The following is a 21,872-nucleotide window of genomic DNA, read 5'->3' as shown; positions in this document are numbered from 1 at the left end:
AATATAAGAAAAGAAAACATTGTTGGGAAGGCCCAAAGTGAGAAGCATTTTCTTGTTTTGTTTTGTTGTTTTTTTTTTTGAGAAAGGGTTTCTCTGTAGCTTTGGAGCCAGTCCCGGAACTAGCTCTTGTAGACTAGGCTGGCCTCGAACTTGTGAGCAGCATTTTAAAGAAAGTATGAAGAAAAGAAAGCGTTAGCTCTGAGTTTGGGGTCCACAGATGTCTCTACATCACACACCTTGAAGCACAGCCCTGTGCAGCTCTCCAGTGAAACTCACGCAAACTGTTATTAGAGAAAGAATTCTTTTATGTTTCCTAGAAATAGTCCTGAGGGCAAATGGCAAATGAAGAAATAGCACACCAAGAGTGTCTAGTGCCAGGGGAAGAGTCTGTGGTCTAAACACAGCCAGTTCCTTGTAACCGCCCTGAGAGGAATGGGATCAGTCTAAAAAACCCCTCCTTTTGGTTACTGAAATATTGAAACAATGGATTGGAAGAAACTGGAATTTCCCCAGGAGTCTCTTGCTGCGAGAAGCAAAAGGCAGATACTGCCAGAGGAGGAATTTGTCTCCCTGAAAGAGAGTCAGCATGTCTGACTGCCTGCGGGAGATACTGGACCCAAGACAAGGATGAGTCAGCGGTGGGCAGAGCCAGGCCTTGACCAGCTCTTCTTAGCTGGGCATAACATATCTAGTGTCCTCAACTTAAACCTAAGCCTCATGTTAGGACTCCAAAGATGGACTTTGGGGTCACTGGACCCCTTTATCTCCTCTCAATGTGGCCACAGTGAATAAGTCTCCTCTCTCTGCTTCCCACCATTATCTGCTTCTTTAATTGGCCTATTGAGAATGGGATGACAAGCCCAGCTTGAGCGCTGCCAGGGCCTATGGTCTGACGCTAACAACCCTGGCAACATGCCCTCTCCCGTCACCCCGTACCCACTCCACTACAGCTACTGCAGCTGAGCGTACAAGATCCCCGCCCCCTCCATTTTCAGTCAGAAAATCTTCTCTGGAGGATCAGGCTACCAGAGTTTCCCATCCTGTCTCCATGACTTCTTTTTTCTCCTTGCCACCGCATGCACTTTATTGACTCCACTATGGACGGATGTGTGAAGGTAGCATTTGCATATCTGTAGGGTAAGGGGTCAAGGCTTCAGCCTAGGGGGAAAACCAGCTGTGGACCACGGAGCACCGGGCAGGACTAGAATCCAGACTGTGGCATTCTCTGTGAAAAGGCTTGAATGACGGCCACAGGGGTGGTGGAGACAATAATGATGCAGATTGTGACCACTGGATGCAGAAAATCAGGGAGCTGATATTCAGGCAGAGGCCTGGACTCCCATCCCATCACCCAGAGTCTTCCTGTCCCTGGACTTCACGGAGTAGGCACAGGCAGCAGATGTCCAAGAAAAGTGTGTTGAACAGGGACCAGACTGCACAGGCAGGCACAGAGGCCTCTCTGGTCAAGTTAATCACAGTGGTCTCACAACAGCTCAGTCACTGCATACTCCTTTTTGATTTTCTCATAGTTTGGGGAAGTCTGGCATTGGTGGCCAAGAAGGCTTGGGAATTATGACTCACGGTATTGACTCTGGAAGAATTGCTCCGTCTCTGTGACTTCTTGTTAGGGTCAAGTCCTGTGGGAACACACTAGAGAGATGGCTCCCTTCTGCTGCACAATCCACTTACGAAAGGGAGGGCCAACCTTGGGCTTTGCCTGCGGGAAAGACTGGAGCCCTGTCACTTTAGCAACGGCCAATGCAGTACTGGATCTGTGTCAGAAGAGGCAAGATGGGAGGACACTTGGAAACCGCCCTCATCCGCACCACTGAGCACTCTAGGGGCAGCAGTGTCCTTCACAGAGAAGCTTGCTGTCCCCAGTCCTCACCCAGAAGCACCAGACTGGCTCAGAGGAGTCACCTGGAGAAAAAAAAATGGGCCATGATAGAGGGAATTCCTAATTTCCTCCCCAGAAGAATTCACTCGTTTACAACTTGGGGAAGTAGGGGCTACATAAAAACTGTGGGTGACAGGAGCAGTTCAAGGTCCAAGACAGACAAGCCACAGACTGGCTGCTGTGTAGGACAAGAGCTCAGACCACAACAGCCAAGAGGAGCCCTCTTGGGAAGATACCAAGCACTGACCTCAAAAACCATTTCTATAAAACAGCCATGATTTTATTACATTTGTCAATAGAGTGGTTTATGCACTAGGAAATCCTTGCAAATAGAGAAGCAATCACCTGGTATTTGTGGTCAGAAGGAAAAAAGAAATCCCCGCGGAACCATTGACTTCCCAGAATGGCTGTCTGTTAGGCCACGAAAGCTGGATTCCCTGGGAAGGATTGTCACATTCTTACTACAGTGAGGTGAAGGGGGGAAGGTGGCGTCATTGGTCCAGAGTTCCCAAGCAGGAAAGTTGCTGAGGCAGGGGAATGGAAGGGGGAGAAGGAGGAAGGTAAAGGCTTTGAGACATTAGTTTTTAAAATATTTATATTTATTTATAATTATGTATATTGAGCTGGTATGTACACAAGGGCAAGTGCCCCCTGGAGTTGGAGTTATTGGTGGCCATATACTACCCCATGCGGGTGCTCAGAATTGAACTTGGGTCTTTGGCAAGGATAGTGCTGGAAAAGAATATTCTTGGTGTCTTGTAAAGAAGCACAGGAACAGAGTCAAAATAATGAGCTATGTAGGAAGACCTTGTCTCAAAATAATAATAATGAAAATAGTTTAATGTATCATTTTCTCTTGTGCTTAATTGTCATATCCCTTAAGTGTCCAATATCCACTATTAACACCGACAGTAAAAGGCTGCATTGAGCAAATGACCTGGAAACAAAATTTACAATGGTTAAGGACTCTGAAGATAGAAGGTCAGTCAATGACGGCTGTTGTTCTTCAATCAGGAATACCCACTCCACAACAGCTCTGGGCTTGAAGATCAAGAAGGAAGTGATGGCAGCTATTAAGAGGTTGGCTTTATTAAAGACATCAAGACTAACAAAACCTTGAGAGTATCCTATGTCTGGAATAGCGAATCTTGTAATGACAAGCGTAAATTTATGTCAATAATAGCCTTAAATATGAATGAATCAAACAATCCAATGAAGAGACAGAGATTCTCACTACTGAGATTCTAATATTATTCAAAGTGGCCTATGGTTCACTGTAATCCCCATTTGAGTGCCCACTGCTTTCTCTGTTAAAAAAAAAAAATTAACAAGCTTCTTTTAAAATTCTTATGAAGTTGCGAGACACCCAAAATTAAGAGTTTTTGAAAAGGAAGAACAAAATGAAATGGCTCAAGTTTCCCAACTTGAAAACTTACAGCAGGGGACTGAGGAGATGACTTTGAACAAGATGCCTGCCATCCGAGCGTGAAGACTTGAGTTCTAATCCCTCTTTTAAAAGACAGGTGTAGTCTCTTGTGTCTGAAACTTAAGCAATATGAGGGTGGAGACAGGCAAATCCCTGGCACTAGAAGGCCAACCAGTCTAGAAAATCAGTGAGTTCAGAGGGAGATGCTGTCTCAATAAACATAAGGTAGAAAAGGATAAAGATATATCTGACATGGACCTCTGATCTACACACAGGTGCATGCACAGGCATGTACACACACACGCACGCACACACACACGCACACACACACACACACTACAAATAGAAAACGTTTACTGCAAACCAAGAGTGAGCAAGAAAGTGTGGTACTAAAAGAATGAACAGGGCTGGAGAAATGGCTCAGTGGTTAAGAGCATTGCCTGCTCTTCCAAAGGTCCTGAGTTCAATTCCCGGCAACCACATGGTGGCTCACAACCATCTGTAATGAGGTCTGGTGCCCTCTTCTAGCTTGCAGAATATTGTATACATAACAAATAAAAAAAAGGATGAACATATAGGTCAGTATAGTAAGACTGAAAGTCTATATAACCTATGAGCAGCAAGGTCTCCAAGACCATTCCAGGCAGAAGAACAACCATTTGAAAACGATCCTGGAGGAAGCAATGATGCTGAGACAACTGGATGGCTACGTGCACATGAACGAAGCTGGGACCTTACCTCCCAACATATACAAGAAATAACGCAAATAAGTTGAAATCCTAAATACTAGAGCTTAACAATAAAGTTCTTAGCAGGAAACACAAAACTAACTGTTGATGACTTTATGTGTATAGTAACTGAAAAACATATTGTCAGACTAAAGTCGTAAAGATTTATCATCACATTTTCTCCTAAGGATCTTGTGGGTATTAGCACAAATAATTTTTATCTCTTTAGGCAAAGGAACTGAATATACATTTCTCAAAAAAATCAGTAAGAATGGCAAATGAGGACCTGAAAAGACATCAACATCACTAGTGATCAGTGATAAGCAAACTAAAGCCACAATGAAAGCTTAATATGGTAGCCTGTAATCCAAGCACTCAGAAGGCTAAAGTAGGATTACAAATTCAAGGACAGCATATACAACTCCATTTCACAAAATAAATCATTGGACAAGAACAATAAAACCTACTATTATTAGGTATCATTTCATACAATCAAGCTAGTGGCCCTGCCTACAAGGTCTTCCCTGATTAAAAAAAAAATAAACACAAGTGATATGATTCCCCTTTGTATTCTATGACTATGTTTTATTGCCATTGGTTAATAAAGAAGCTGCTATGGCCTATGGCAGGGCAGAATATAGCAAGGTGGGAAATCCAAGCAGAGAGAGAGAAGGAAAGAAGGCGGAGGCAGACAAATGTAGCTGCCCAAGAAGCAAAGGTAACAAACCACGAACCTCGAAGTAAAGTATAAAATAATAGAAATGGGTTAATTTAAGATGTAAGAGTTAGTTAATAAGCTTGAGCTAATAGGTCAAAGAATATGTAATTATTATTAAGCCTCAGAATGGTTATTGCAGTAGCTGGTGAGCAGAACCTGGTGGGTGGAGAGAGGAGAACCAGCGGAATGGAGAATATTTGTTGCAACAGTAATAGGCATCTTATAAGTCATTTTCCCCAATAGAAAGAATGGGGCTTTCTTACATAGTTCAGTGTATTACAGCTGTTTTCTTCCTTCTCAGAATGACTTCTTTCCCTCAATACTCTTTATTACTCCCATGCATGCTGATCATGGGGAAATGAATGATATGGTGTCTTCATAGAGCGTCATCAGATGCTCCCAGCCCTCAGGTCTGAGCCCCCAAGCAATTACTTTCAGCTTTCCTGATGTGATCAAATATCATTTCAATCCCATTTAGGAACAAAAGAAAATCCCCTTCCATCCATTGTCTTGTGTTGTTTCTCATACATAACTGATTTCTTTAAAGAATCTTTTGGTCCTGGGTCCAAGCACCCACATGGCAGCTCACAACAGCCTGTAATTCCAGTTCCAAGGGATTTATCACATTTGCATAGGCATATATGCAGGAAAATTAAATTAAAATAAAATTAAAATAAATGAACTATTTTAAAAAAGAATCTCTCTGAAAAATTTGCCGATAAAAAAAATTGCCCATCAATAAGGTTGAAATTATTTCTTAAAGTGATTTTTGGTTAAAGTTTTTCAGAAAACTTTTTAAATGTAATTAAACCAGTGTCACTATAGTCCTATAAAGTCTAATCGAGGTATCCTGATGGTTATGTGTGGCACTGTTTACACTGTTAATGCCAACATGGAAGGCCATTACACAAATAAATAATCAATGTTAAAATTCAAAAAAAAAGAATCTCTCTTTTACAGGGCTGTGTTATAGATAATTTTTAGGTCATAGATAATTTGGCCTTATGAGTTTCTCCATGAAAATTCTGGAGGTTGAATAGATAGTTCAGTAGTTAAGAGTGCTTGTTTCTCTCATGGAGGACTCAAGTTCAGTTCCCAGCACCCACACTGGATGGGTCTAGTCGACTCAGTATCCTCTCCTGGCTTCTCCAGACACCTGAACACACAGAGAGCACGCATACATGCACACACAGAGACACACGCACTCAAAATGTTGTGAGGTATCAATAAAGGTTTTATTAGTCAGCTGGTGATGAAACTCGTTGCTCTGGACCTGAGTTCAGTCCTGAGCCTCTCTCCGGGTGGACTTTTAAGGACAAAAAGAAACACATCTTGCATAGACACACCCAAGCAAGGACAGCCAGAGTGGAACCACAGAAGCCGCAAAGCACAGCCCCTATGTTTAAAACTTGGATGGATCAGGTCTTTCATTCCTTTTGACAGGTATTGCTGGGTTCCAGGGCGTGTTGCTTCTCCATGGCATCAATTGTGTTAAGGTCTGCGGCCTACTAAGGTCTTGGGACCGGTTACAAAATAAAAATAAATTTAAAACAAAACTAAGAATTATAATATCATTCAACATGTTTATTTATTCATTTTTGGCTTCTTGAGATAGAGACCCCTTAGGCTTACTTGGAATTTTTTTTGTAGCCCACGCCAGTCTTGAACTCATGATCCTCCTGCCTCAGACTCTGGAGTGCTAGGATTATAGGCCTGTAGCACTATGCTCAGCTCAGCTCAGTTTTTTTTTTAAGTATGAAAATGGGATTCAACATTGGCCTTAGTATAAAAGCTTTATTTTCTGTCTCCCAAAATTTGGGGGTAGCTTACTGAAATATAAGTGAAATCATTCTGTGAGTCCCTGAAAACATGGGGAGATCCAGGTGCTGGGCCTTTTGAGTCCTTATTAAGTTGCCCCTTTTGGTCCTGGGTCCAAAGTCTTTCTGTCTTTGTTTGCTTAGTTCCTAGTCTGTTCACAATTGACACTCAAGATGCTTATTTTTAATGAAATTAAAGTTCTAGACCCACCCACAAAAAATACACAAAAACAAAAAAAAATGTTTAAGAATCAAATGAGAAGCCAGGCAGTGGTGGCGCACACCTTTAATTCAGCACTTGGGAGGCAAAAGCAGGCAGACCTCTGAGTTTGGGCCAGCCTGATCTACAGAGTGAGTTCCGGGACAGTCAGGGCTACATAGAGGAACCCTGTCTTAAAAAAAAAAAGAATTAAATATCAAATGAAAGAGGAAGCGATTTATAATAGCTGGATGTGATACTATAGAGGCAAGTGGGTTGTTGTAAGTTCAAGGCCAGCCTGTTGCACACAGCAAGCTCCACGACATCCAGGATGACACAGAAAGAACTTGTCAGAGAAAGAACAGCAACAACAAAAGTACCTGAGAATCTAAACAAATAAAAGAAATCTGGGGGTGAGGAAAGAGATGTTCACTGGGGGCCTGGAACTAGCATTTCTTCCCTAGAAGGAAGAGCACCCTGCTGAGGACATCTCTACACTGGGAAGCAGAGAAAAACGTTTTCTTCGTCAGTATTTTACAGAGGCTTAAGCCTGTGTTGTGCTCTCCCTTAGACCTGGACAGCTGTCAGGAAAATCAGCAGGGGAGAGGAACAAACATTTGTGCAGACACGGGCGGCGTCAGCCTACAAAAGCTGCTGCACAGGCCCATGTCCAGCAGATGGCAGTGTGTCAACCGGGAGCCTGACTGGGGAGACTCTGGGAGCCCCGATTAAAGGCCCTGTATGGCCTCTGGAGCGGAGGAACTGTTTGTGTAGGTTGCTGCCGATAATCCTTCCTCTCATTGTCTAATGAGGACTTTTTTTCTCAGCAGCAAAGAATGCAAAAGTGAGTTCATTGCTATATTCTTGACACACAGTAAAAATCTATGCTTGGGACCAGGAGTTATGACATAGAAACAAACCTGTAACAGGGACAGGCGCTGTGTCCCAATTAGATCATCAGCATTGTTATTGTCAACTACAAACATCACTGGATTGACCTTCCAAATTGCCTGAGCAATGCTGTACATTGTACAGACGGCCTAGGGTAATAGTCATTCCAACGACTATTGTCTGTGTGGATGGGAGCCTTGCCATGTCAAAGGTCATACTCACCAGGCAGGTTGTTTCCATCCTCCCCCCAGCAGCCAAGGACATGCGGAGAGCTGCTGCATTGCCCCGTAATACTTGCCAGCGCAGGCTGCCAAACAGCTACAGGAGCATGAGCCTTGCTGTTAGGACACAGGTCTCCCTCTGCTAGGGCTGCCATAGCAACCTGCGACAGACTGAGAAGCTTACACAGCCCAGACTGATTCCTCACACTTGAGGAGGCTGCAAGTCCAAATTGGCGGGACTGGCTTCCCAGATCTCTCTTTGGCATACAGAGGCACCACTTCTCCCTTGGTTTTCACACAGCCTTCCTCCTGTGCTTATCAGTTCTGCTATCTCCTCTTGGTCTGTGGCCCTCAGGCTAGGCTAGAACCTATTCTGCTATCTCAGGCCTCCAAATCTGGTCAGATCCCAGGGTGCCAGGGCTTAGGGCCTCAGTACATAAACCTTGAAGGGTCACAGCTGAGCTTGTGATGGTCACACACTCTCAGTCTAACGCCGACTAAGTGGGCAATGTGCTGATGCCAACTGATTACACAAGTCACTTTGTAGGCCTCAGGATGCCTGGCTATAAAATTGAGGTGGCCATTTTATATACGCCTAAAGGCCTCAGTCTGTGATTACTTCAGTCTGAACTGTGAGTCTGAATTTTGCAAAACGAAGAGCAGCGTGATTCCCAAACCAGCTATAAAGGACAATTGTCGACTTGCAGGGAACGCAGTATGAGTCTGCTCACCCATGTCTTCATGGGCGCACATCTGTAAAAATGCTTTAATTGGTTCAGCAAGGCCACACTCAGAACAGAACGCAGTAAGGATGTATATTTGGTAATTTTGCAATATTTGAAGGAAACAAATACACTTAAGGATCCCAGAAGTAGTCAGTTTTCTAGTTGCCCCATCCTCTTGATTGTCTTAGATTTATTTAATTTATGTGTGTTTTGCCTACATGTATGTATGCATGCTACATGAGTGCTGGGTTGTGGAATATTCCTTTACACTGTGTGAATATATGTCACTGTGATTGGTTTAATAAAGAACTTGACTGGCAATAGCTGGGCAGGATAAAGTCAGGGGGAGGGCCAAACAGAGAACGCTGGGAAGAAGAAGGGCAGAGTCTCAGGAGTAGTGAGTGGATTCAGAGAGAAACAAAATGGACATGCTATACTGAGAAAAGGTACTAAACCACATGGAAAATCATAGATAAAAATATGGTTTAATTGAAAATGTAAGAGTTAGTTAGTAACAAGCTTGAACTATTGGCCGAGCACTTATAATTAATATTAAGCCTCCATGTTGGTTATTTGAAAACTGGTGGGCAGAAAAGAAAACTCCACCTGCACTTGGTGCCTGAAGAGGTCAGAAGGCATTCAGTCACCTGGACCTGGAGTTACCGAAGGCTGTGAGCCACCTCATGTGTGGTGAATCCTCTACAAGAGTGACAAGTACTCCTAGCCACTAAACCATTCTCTAGCCCCACCCCATCTTCTATCACGAGTCCTTGGCCCTGTATCAATGCATTCTGTAGTTCTGTAGGGTGCTCACAGGCATCAGTGCTCAACTCTGATGTTACCTCCTCCATAAAACTGCCTTCACATTTCCAGAGACTATGTCAGCCTCCCATTCTATCCATAAACATTCCTGTGGTAGCAAATGCAGATTGAGTGTCCCTCATCTGAACTGCTTGTGACCAGAACTGTTTCAGAGTTTTTCTGTATTTTAGAAAAGTTGCATCGATATAATGGGGTGTCTTAGGCATGAGATATACTTCTAAACCCCAAATTCACCCATGCTTCTTATACACTATTGTGGTGTGAACAAGGAATATCCTAAAGAGTTGTACATTAAAGGTTTACTCTCCAGTGCATCCATGTTCAGACGTGAGAAGTGAAGGATCATAAGGGTTCCAACTTTTTAAAAAATTGTGTTTATTTCTTCACCACTTTATATGTATTTAATATATTTTATCATAATTTCCCAGTTATTTCTTCATTCATTTTTCCTTCCTTCTTCCAATAGACCCCTTCTGCTTTCATGACTGTTTGTATACCTATATATTTATATCTATATATATAGCCCACTACATTTAGCAAAGACTGCCTGCTGGGCTTACCTGAGCAAGGGAAACTTACTGGTGGTTACACCACTGAGGAATAGGAATTTCTCTCTTTCAGCAACTGTTTTAGTTACTTTTGTACTGCTGTGAAGAGACACCATGTTCAAGGCAACTTATAAAAGAAACCATGTAATTTGGGGCCCATGGTTCCAGAGGATTAGTCCCTGACCCTCATGATGGGGAGTTGGCAGCAGACATGGCGCTGGAGGAGTAACTAAGAGCTTATATCTGATTCACAAGTGAGAGATAGAGGGAAGGAGAGATGGACAAATAGACAGACAGAGATAGAAGAGAAGGGGCTAACTGGGAATGACATGGACTTTTGAAACTTCAAAATCCACTCTCAATAAGATACCTCCTCCAACAAGGCCACACCTCCTAATCCTTGCCACACATTTCCACTACTTGCCAACCATGAGTTGAAACATATGAGCCCATATGACTATTCTCATTCAAACCACAACAACAACCTTTATGTACCTATAGTTTCTTAGCAAAGGTGGAACCTATGACCTCCTCTCCCATCCATGATGGAATGTCAATGAGCCCAGTCTTGTGCAAGTAGCCAATGTTGCTCTGGGTTCATAGGTGAAGCAGCTCTGTCATGTCCAGAAGACAGCATTTCACAGTACTCCATCCCAACCTACCTCTGGTTCTTACATTCATTTCACTCCACTTTCTACAACATTTCTTGAGCCTTTGAGGGAGTAATATAGATATCCTGTGTCTTAGTTGGGTTTTCTATTGCTGGGACAAAACACCATGACCAAAAAGCAAGTAGGGGAGGAAAGGATTTATTTGGCTTACACTTCTATGTTATAGTTCTTCATTGAAGGAATCCAGGACAGGAACTCAAACAGGGCAGGAACTTGGAGACAGGAGCTGATGCAGAGGCCATGGAGGGTGCTGCTTACTAGCTTGCTCATCATAGAGTGCTCAGTCTACTTCCTCATAGGACCTAGTATTAAAACTAAGAGTTTTGACACCATATACATATAATGCGGACATGATTATTTCAAGGTATAGTTGAAGGGAAGGTTTTTATTGTAGATATGAGGGAGAGTACAGCCAGAGATTCTGGAAGAGTCCTAAGCAGAGATTAAAAAGTAGTAAACTGAACATTGTCAGCAGAGTGGACTTGGCCATGAGAGGGGTGGCAGGGAGTAAGGGAGAAAGACAAAGGAAGACAGAGAGAGAGAGAGACAGAGAGAGAGAGACAGAGAGAGAGACAGAGAGAGACACAGAGAGAGACAGAGAGAGAGACACAGAGAGAGAGACACAGAGAGAGAGACAGAAAAAGAGACACAGAGAGAGACAGAGAGAGACACAGAGAGAGAGACACAGAGAGAGAGAGACACAGAGAGAGAGACAGAGAGAGAGACAGAGAGAGAGAGACAGAGAGAGAGAGGAGACAAACAAGAGAGGAAGCCAGTAGATGAACACACAAGAGCCCATAGACTAGAGAAATGTAGGGCAGGGGGTGGTACGAGAAGAGCTGAGAAGAGCCTCAGGTACTGAGTGAGCCTGGAGGCTAGCTTGGGCTTTGGTATGCTATTAGGCACTACAGATAGTCATTTGTCTGGAATCTATTTTGAACCTGACATCTAGGACCAGCCCAGGGAGGGCACCACTCACAGTGGGCTGGGTCCTCCCCCATCAATCACTAACTAAGAAAATGCTTACTGCTGTATCTTACAGAGGCCTTTTCTCAACTGAGATTTCCTCATTTCAGATGACCTCAGTTCGTGTCAAGTTGACCTAAAACTAGCCAGCACAGCCTGTTTAAAGCTGTACTCAACAGTTACTTATTCTTAGCAGTAGTCAACATTCGGTCCCAGTCAGTGGCATTGACTACCCTGGCCTATGTAGTTATTCTTCTAGATTGTCCTGTGTGTGTTCCTTACGACTCTGGTAACCACTATCCTCCAAGTTGAGGCCAGTTCGAAGTATTCAATCTAGACTTGGCTTCAGTAATGATGGACTATCGTTTTTCATGCGGGACCGAATGATTTCTTTCTATTGGAGCGCTAGCCTGCTGTTGTTTAGAATATGGAAAGAACACCAGGCATAGTGGCACAGGCCTTTAGTCCCAGAACTAAGGAGGCAGAGGCAGGTGGATCTAGTGAGTTCAAGACCAGCCTGGTTTATACAGAGAGTTCCAGGATACCCAAGCCTACATAGAGAGACCCTGTTTTTAAAAAACAAAACACAAACAAACAAACAAAAACTATACAAAGAGAATTACCATAAAGGTAGAGCAATACTCATAAATGTTCCTTCTCCGGAGACTGCTGGTAGATAGGTGGCATTAGTGCTATATTTATCAACACCCATGCAGTCTGTCTAATGGAAACCATGACAGCCCCCTTCTGTCCTCCGCCTGTCTTCCCCTGTCCCTGGCATCTATCAGATAGACGTATCTGGCTAAAGCTGTTTGACTACAAGAAAATCGGTAACTAGTTATCTCCTTAGTAATAAACAAGTGTTGAACTCTACCATCTCCAAGATGTCCCTTAGCTATAGAAACCCAATTCTCCCAATCCATTTCAGGCAAGTGTGAAACAAGAGAGAGAGAGAGAGAGAGAGAGAGAGAGAGAGAGAGAGAGAGAGAGAGAGAGAGAGAGAGAGAGAGTTTTCAGAGGAAAAGAGTATTAGGTAAAGAGTTACAGGCTTTTTCGAACTGGCTGAAAAGAAAGCAAATTCACAATACATCATCCCGCTGACTGACTGGGGGAAGAACGCATATGTGAAAACATGTGTATATTTCTGCATCAGCTTTTTTTGCTGGTGAAAATTTTCATCTATTTCAATTAAATAAAGTAATGAATGTGCTCCATAGGCTGCCAGAATAATGGCATAACTGGTAACTGTAATTTTGTTCCTCTTTAACCAGACATTTTGCAGAAGAGCAAGTATAGAACATTTTAATGCAAAACTCATAGAATAGAAGCACATTGATATGAAATTTAAATGGGATAAATTTTCTTTGATAGCTAAACTTAGTAACTTTAGTCTTATGGCTGAGGAGAGTCACATATGCAAAATAACTTTAGCCTGAGACCAGATTAGATGCTGTCAAATTTCAGACTGTTTAACCGTTGGGCTTTGGGTTAATTGAGGGAATGTTGTGAGCTGGGAAGTTCTGCACTTTTTCTGTTTCTCAACTTTGCTCATGCCTTTGTGCACAGCCCCTTCCTTAGTGACATCTCCGCGGATTTTATCCCTTGACTTCCCAAATTCCCATTTGTTTTTCCCATTTTCCCTGCTGTTATAATTCTCAAATTAGTTTCATTTCCCCCCAAACGTGTTATTTCCTAACTAAGATTTCTCTACACTGCTTTTAAGAAAGCTAGGTTACCACGACCTCCAGTTACTTAGATCCTGAGAATCAGCCTTCCATGACAATGTCCTTCTAAATAATCCAAGTTCTGCTCCAGTCCATGCACAGGAACAGAACACTTGCGGCAAAGGAGCTGACTGCATTGAAACTTGTAGGGCAGTCCCTAGAGCGCACCTCTAAAGGTTTGTTAATAGATAGGAGTGACTTCAGGGAAAACACTCCCCTAGTTATAAATAGCTGCTGAGAAGGCCGTTGCAGAACGCAGTGAGATATGCCTGCAATCCAGGCATACTTGGACTTGAGTCCAGGTCTGGGCAATCCCCAAAATGATAACAGCAGTAATACTGAGAAGGAGGAAGAGAAGGAGGAGGAGATGACTAAAGAGAGGTCAGGAGGGTAGTCAGCACCATGAAAATTTGGGGAGGCACTCGGGGATTTACTTGCCTAGCATGTGCAAGGTGCTGGGTTCTAGTCATAACACCATTAGAGAATAAAATAAAACTGTTGTTAAAAGAAAGAGAAAACAGGAAAGTTACAGGAGGTATAGAGGATAGGTAGAATGTAAACAAAGAAAACCAAGTTCTGAGAGATGGGGGAGTAGCTTTTGCAAGCTCTGTTGTGCAGCAAGGTGGCCAGAGTTCATCCAGATGCACTGTGTGTCTCAAATAGCTCCAGAGTAGATTTCAAGTGTCAAGTACAAACATCCCAATTTTTTTGATTCAGACATTCCACAATGTATATGTGTTATTGGACCATCTCATCTGTGCCTCATACACTAGACTATTATTATTTGTTAGTTTTAATTTTTTGATAAAAAAGGAAAATTCATTATCTTGGAAAAAGCTCAAACTATTTACTATGTTTAGCGTAGAAGAGAGAGAAAACCTAGTCTTGCATGATAATACATGGTGGTCCTACTGTTTTGCCCCAGGAGGTGAAGGAGAAGGAATCACTACAGGTTACAGAAAGGCAGATTTCAGTGACACGTCCCCCGCAAAAGCTCACATACAGAAGGGTTCATCTCCAGCTGGTGCATTATTGAGAAGTGGTTAGATCTTGAGACTCTGACCTAATCTGTGACTACTGAGCATTCTTAATTTAATGGCATTATTGGAGGCATTAAAACTTAAGAAGGGAGCGCCTACCTGGAGGAAGCAGATGGCTGGGTGCCTTTAGAAGTGTGTCCCCACCTCCTTCCTCTGTGTCATCTGCTTCTTGACAACACTGAAGTGAGCAGCTCTGCCTCACCATGCCCTCAGCACCACGATGTCTGGCCTCACTCCAGATCTAAAACAATAGAACCAGTCGACTAAATGAAGCCTTTGAAACCATGAAACAAACTGATCATTTTCTCCTGTAAAAATGGCTTGTGGCCTCCCCGCCTTGCAAGGCGGGTGATGGAAGCCGCCAACTGTGCCGCTAGGGTGAACAAATATGTTCTGGAGAGGTGAGAAAGACGGGAAATGGAGTGGTACATTCACTGAGAGAGAGACTAGAGAGGCAATGGCGGTAACAGGAGCCTGGAGTTTATGTAAACTCAGACTCAGCCTCGGAACCTGCCACCTGGCCTTGGAATTGCCCCAGCTCTGGGCAACAGTGGAGGTCAAGATGAGGAACAATTCACTTCATGGACTGAAGCTCCTCAAAGGACCACCATCGTCTGTGATGTCACCAGAGGCCATGCTGGTGTTTGTGGTCTGTGCTGCTGCCACGGGCCATGATGAAGCCTAAGATCTATGTGGACATCCCCAGTTTGTGCTTGAAGCCTTGGTGATGCCCTTGGGCTTTCCTGCCTTGGAGGGGGGGTCATGTTGATATGAGTGGCCTGTGTAGCCACCTGAGGTCAAATTGAGGCCCATGGTCCACGCTGCCGCTGAGGGCCATGAGTGAGTCTGTGGTGCTGATACAGCTGGGGGCCGTGTTGATGGCTTTAGCCAGTGCCGCTAATAAGTTTTCTGTAATGCAATAATAGGGTTCTCTGCTGATGCAATAAACCAAATCAAGCCAAATAGAAAAAGCAAAAGAACAGGTACATTTGAGCAAAGCAACACCTGGAAAAGAGAAAGCCACACACCCAAACTAAAACAAAGAGCTTATATACCCTGTAGGTTAGGGGTTATGACACATCCTCCCCAAGCTGGGTTTGTGCCCAATTATGGTCAAAAGCTGACCACTTTAAGTGGGGTCTTGGGCTGCTGGCAACTTCAGGGGAGGAGTTGCTGCAGCCACAAAAAAAATGTAGAATTACAGTTTTTGGCACTTTTTCTTTGTTGGAGATTCTCTGAGAGAGCAGGGTTTGGAGCCAGAGAAATGGGGCTTTCTGGATCAAGCAGAAGTGAACTGGGGGTTCCAACTGAACAGTTACCACCCAAGGCTATGCAGATATTCATGGTGGGTGGCACCACCTGAAGCCATGTTGATGCCTGAGGAACCTGCTGCAGGCCAGGGACCATGTTAAAGTGAGTGGCCCATGAACCTGCTGTAGGCCAGGGACCATGTTAAAGTGAGTGGCCCATGAACCTGCTGCAGGCCAGGGACCATGTTAAAGTGAGTGGCCCATGAACCTGCTGCAGGCCAGGGACCATGTTAAAGTGAGTGGCCCATGAACCTGCTGCAGGCCAGGGACCATGTTAAAGTGAGTGGCCCATGCAGCCACCGGGGCCATGCTGATGACCATGGTCTGTGCTGCTGATGAGCCATGTGTGAGTCAGTCGTCCTGATACTGCCAGTGGCTAGATTGATGTCCTTGGTCCACATTACCCCCTAATGCAGATGTCTGTGGTCTGTGCTGTGGCCTGAATCCATGTTGATGTCCATGAGCCATGCTGCTGCAGAGGGCCAGGCTGATGTGAGTGGCCAGTGCAGTCATCTGGGGCCATGTTGATGTCTGAAGTCTGAGGGTCGTGTCTGAGTCCACGATGCTACCAATGATGTCTTACCAAAGAGAGCCATGAGAATTTCCATGGTCTGTGCTGTAGCCTGAATCCATGTTGATGTCTGTGGGCCGTACTGCCTCTGGGGTCATACTGACGGGAGTGGCCGGCACCGCCACCTGAGGCTAAGACAACCTCCGTGGGTCTTGTCTGGGTCCGTGGTCTGCGCTGTGGGAGACTTTGATCCTTGCTCACACTGACTGTCAAGAGCAAGGAAGCAGTGGTCTCAATGACTGGAGACACAGTTGACAAGGAGGGATGTGGAAGGCTTCTGTGACAACCCCTACCCCACTCCCCCCAACCCAAAAAATAAAAAAAGTTAGAGCCTAAACAGGAAACCATTGGGGAGAACTCTTTAACGTGTGATAAGGATGCTGAAGCGTGGCTCCCTACAACTGATGACTTCTGGCAGGGGTGTGGGAGGGCAAGGAATTGGTTCTATTAAGGGGCAGGCCACTGTGCGTGTGACCACACTCCAGAGAGCATGGAGATAACACAAAGTGGACTACTTGCACTTTTTTTTCTATTTTTAAACTTTTATTTATTTATATTTTGGGAAGTCCCAAGGGTGGAGGCAGGAAGGACTGAAGTGTGAGTGTGATCAGGGTGCATGATGTGAAATTCCCAAAGAATCAATGAAAGCATTGTGATGGGGAAAAAAAAAGTTTGCATCAACTACTTTCTCTCAGCAATAAAAAGCTGCTTAGCAGAGCATCTAAGAAGAATATTCTGAAATATCAGAAGTTTTTCTTCAAGGGATGGAGTAGTTCATGAGTTGAGAACCCGCATTTGACTAAACACGATCAAACAGAAAGTCACTGGGCAGCTGAAGAAACTGTTTTTAAAGGAGGAGATTTGTCAACAATCATTCATCGAACACTTCCTCCTCCTACTTTGCATTTGGGGGGAGAAAGATTTGTTTATTTCTATTTTATTTGTATGAACGATTTGCCTACATGTATTTTTTTATTTAGCATTAACATAATTTCTTTATTGATTCTTTGGGAACTTCACATCATGTGCCCCAATTCTGCTCACCTCCCAATCCCCCTATACCTCCCCTCACCAAAAAAAGAAAATTCTAAAAAAATCAAACCAAAACAAGCCAGAAAATAAACAAAAACAAAACGAAACAAAAAACAAGCAAAAATCTCTTTGCTTCTCCTTTTTTCCCGCTTCTCCAATACCTCTTCATTCATCCTGGTGGCATTGGGAGTGGTGTCACACAGTACACCCTTTTGTCCAATCAGCTTTACCAGCAAATGTTCATCGCAATGAGCCATTGGTTTGGTCCAAGGTCTGTGGTTTATGGCTCACCATCTTCACCACAGCCTCACTGATACTCCTCTGGGGTATTCTGCTGTCACCCCAAGTCGTGAAGCTCCTTCAGGTATCATTCCACAGGACCAATCCCTTCACATACTCCAGCAGCTAACAGATGTTAGGGTGGGCCAACCCAAAACCCTGCAGTGGGCCTGGGTGGTAGCTAAGATTGTCATTCAGGGCCATTGGTGCCACCCCACAAAGGTAAGGGGGTAGAGTCAACTCTCCTACATCCATCCATCATGGTCAATTCTCCTTTGCTGTGGTGAAGGGTGGGGCCATCCCTCCTGAGTTCAGGTGCCAGGTTTCTTGTTGCAGTGTGCAGAGAGGGGCAGGGCCAGTGAGGGGCAAGGGTGGCTCAGCATGGCCCTCTGATTTCATCACAAATGGTTCCTATGGCCCCCTGTGGTGATACAGGCCACAGGCATCAACACAGACCCCAACTGCAGCAGGACCATGGACCAGACATGGCCCTTGGCAGTAGCTCAGGCCTGGACCATATTCTGGCTCTGTGTGGAAGCACCAGCCACTCAGATCAGGATGGCTCTGGCAGTGGAGTGGTGCAGTCCCTAGACATCAACAAGTCCACAAGCTGTGGTCCCAAACCCAGGCTTCCATGTGACCTTTGGTGGTAGTGCAGGCCTTGGACTTTAACACCCTGGCTGCAGTAGGACTTACGGACCCAGACATGGTCCTCAGCAGTAGCCAGATCTGGTGGCAGTGCAAGTCACACAGATCTGCACAGCCCCAGCGGCAGTGTGGCCCTCAGACACACTTGGGCATCTGTATGGCTTTCAACAATAACAGTAACCTAGGACATCAACACAGACCCTGACTGCATTATGGCCACAGACCCAGACATGGCCCCCAGCTGCAGCTCTAACCTAGACTTCACTATGACATAAAGTACGGCACAGGCCACTCAGATCTGTGTGCACCCAGATACAGCATGGCCCTTGAACACCAACATAAATTCAGGTGACTGACATGACCCCAGGCATCCACACAACCCTCAGTGGAAACAGGAGCTTCAGACATCAACCCAGACCCTGGCTGCTATGAGGCCAGGGACCCAGACATGGTCCTCAATAGCAGCTCAGGCCTGGATGACAACATGGTCTTGGGTGGCAACACAGGCCATTCAGATCTTTATGGCCCCAGCTGCCTGCATGAATGTTATTATGTATGTGAACTGAACATTTTTTTTAAAAGTGTGAGTGTGTTTGTGGGCAAGTATATAGTATATGTGTATAGTATATGTGTATGGATATGGATGTGTGTGTGTGTGTATAGCATGTGTGTGAATGTGTGAGTGTTTGCATGTGTATAGTATATGTGTGTGGATGTGTGAGTGTGTGTGTGTATAGTATATGTGTGTGGATGTGTGAGTGTGTGTGTGTATAGTATATGTGTGTGGATGTGTGAGTGTGTGTGTGTATAGTATATGTGTGTGGATGTGTGAGTGTGCATATGTGTATAGTATATGTGTGTGAATGTGTGAGTGTGTGCATGTGTATAGTATATGTGTGTGGGTATGTGAGTGTGTGTGTGTATAGTATATGTGTGTGGATGTGTGAGTGTGTGTGTATAGTATATGTGTGTGGATGTGTGAGTGTGTGTGTATAGTATATGTGTGTGGATGTGTGAGTGTGTGTGTTGTAGTATATGTGTGTGGATGTGTGAGTGTGTGTGTGTATAGTATATGTGTGTGGATGTGTGAGTGTGCATATGTGTATAGTATATGTGTGTGGATGTGTGAGTGTGTGTGTATAGTATATGTGTGTGGATGTGTGAGTGTGTGCATGTGTATAGTATATGTGTGTGGATGTGTGAGTGTGTGTGTGTATAGTATATGTGTGTGGATGTGTGAGTGTGTGTGTGTATAGTATATGTGTGTGGATGTGTGAGTGTGTGTGTATAGTATATGTGTGTGGATGTGTGAGTGTGTGTGTGTATAGTATATGTGTGTGGATGTGTGAGTGTGCATATGTGTATAGTATATGTGTTTGGATGTGTGAGTGTGCATATGTGTATAGTATATGTGTGTGGATGTGTGAGTGTGTGTGTGTGTGTAGTATATGTGTGTGTGGGTATGTGAGTGAGTGTGTGTGTATAGTATATGTGTGTGGATGTGTGAGTGTACATGTGTGTATAGTATATGTGTGTGGATGTGTGAGTGTGCATATGTGTATAGTATATGTGTGTGAATGTGTGAGTGTGTGCATGTGTATAGTATATGTGTGTGGATGTGTGAGTGTGTGTGTGTATAGTATATGTGTGTGGATGTGTGAGTGTGTGTGTGTATAGTATATGTGTGTGGATGTGTGAGTGTGTGTGTGTGTGTAGTATATGTGTGTGTGGGTATGTGAGTGAGTGTGTGTGTATAGTATATGTGTGTGGATGTGTGAGTGTGTGCATGTGTATAGTATATGTGTGTGGATGTGTGAGTGTGCATATGTGTATAGTATATGTGTGTGAATGTGTGAGTGTGTGCATGTGTATAGTATATGTGTGTGGATGTGTGAGTGTGTGTGTGTATAGTATATGTGTGTGGATGTGTGAGTGTGTGTGTGTATAGTATATGTGTGTGGATGTGTGAGTGTGTGTGTGTATAGTATATGTGTGTGGATGTGTGTGTGTGTGTGTGTATAGTATATGTGTGTGGATGTGTGAGTGTGTGTGTTGTAGTATATGTGTGTGGATGTGTGAGTGTGTGCATGTGTATAGTATATGTGTGTGGATGTGTGAGTGTGTGTGTGTATAGTATATGTGTGTGGATGTGTGAGTGTGTGCATGTGTATAGTATATGTGTGTGGATGTGTGAGTGTGTGTGTGTATAGTATATGTGTGTGGATGTGTGAGTGTGTGTGTATAGTATATGTGTGTGGATGTGTGAGTGTGTGTGTGTATAGTATATGTGTGTGGATGTGTGAGTGTGCATATGTGTATAGTATATGTGTTTGGATGTGTGAGTGTGCATATGTGTATAGTATATGTGTGTGGATGTGTGAGTGTGTGTGTATAGTATATGTGTGTGGATGTGTGAGTGTACATGTGTGTATAGTATATGTGTGTGTGGGTATGTGAGTGAGTGTGTGTGTATAGTATATGTGTGTGGATGTGTGAGTGTACATGTGTGTATAGTATATGTGTGTGGATGTGTGAGTGTGCATATGTGTATAGTATATGTGTGTGAATGTGTGAGTGTGCATATGTGTATAGTATATGTGTGTGGATGTGTGAGTGTGTGTGTATAGTATATGTGTGTGGATGTGTGAGTGTGTGTGTGTATAGTATATGTGTGTGGATGTGTGAGTGTGTGTGTGTATAGTATATGTGTGTGGATGTGTGAGTGTGTGTGTGTATAGTATATGTGTGTGGATGTGTGAGTGTGTGTGTGTATAGTATATGTGTGTGGATGTGTGAGTGTGCATATGTGTATAGTATATGTGTGTGGATGTGTGAGTGTGTGTGTGTATAGTATATGTGTGTGGATGTGTGAGTGTGCATATGTGTATAGTATATGTGTGTGGATGTGTGAGTGTGTGTGTATAGTATATGAGTGTGGATGTGTGAGTGTGTGTGTGTGTAGTATATGTGTGTGTGGGTATGTGAGTGAGTGTGTGTGTATAGTATATGTGTGTGGATGTGTGAGTGTACATGTGTGTATAGTATATGTGTGTGGATGTGTGAGTGTGCATATGTGTATAGTATATGTGTGTGGATGTGTGAGTGTGTGCATGTGTATAGTATATGTGTGTGGATGTGTGAGTGTGTGTGTGTATAGTATATGTGTGTGGATGTGTGAGTGTGTGTGTGTATAGTATATGTGTGTGGATGTGTGAGTGTACATGTGTGTATAGTATATGTGTGTGGATGTGTGAGTGTGCATATGTGTATAGTATATGTGTGTGGATGTGTGAGTGTGTGCATGTGTATAGTTATGTGTGTGGATGTGTGAGTGTGTGTGTATAGTATATGTGTGTGGATGTGTGAGTGTACATGTGTGTATAGTATATGTGTGTGGATGTGTGAGTGTGCATATGTGTATAGTGTATGTGTGTGGATGTGTGAGTGTGTGTGTGTATAGTATATGTGTGTGGATGTGTGAGTGTGTGCATGTGTATAGTATATGTATGTGGGTATGTGAGTGAGTGTGTGTGTATAATATATGTGTGTGGGTATGTGAATGTGCATGTGTGTATAGTATATGTGTGTGGATGTGTGAGTGTGTGTGTGTATAGTATGTGTGTGGATGTGTGAGTGTGT

General features: G+C 43.8%; 1 pseudogene; it reads right to left on the bottom strand.

Annotated features, from left to right (window-relative positions):
* Positions 1-1,201: 1,201 nt before the first annotated feature.
* Positions 1,202-16,372, bottom strand: LOC142846806 (interferon-induced transmembrane protein 2-like; annotated as a pseudogene).
* Between the last annotated feature and the right edge of the window lie 5,500 nt (positions 16,373-21,872).

Source organism: Microtus pennsylvanicus, chromosome 3 (assembly GCF_037038515.1).
Source record: "Microtus pennsylvanicus isolate mMicPen1 chromosome 3, mMicPen1.hap1, whole genome shotgun sequence".
In the NCBI taxonomy this organism is placed as follows: Eukaryota; Metazoa; Chordata; class Mammalia; order Rodentia; family Cricetidae; genus Microtus; species Microtus pennsylvanicus.
This window is presented reverse-complemented; position numbering and strand designations above follow the sequence as displayed.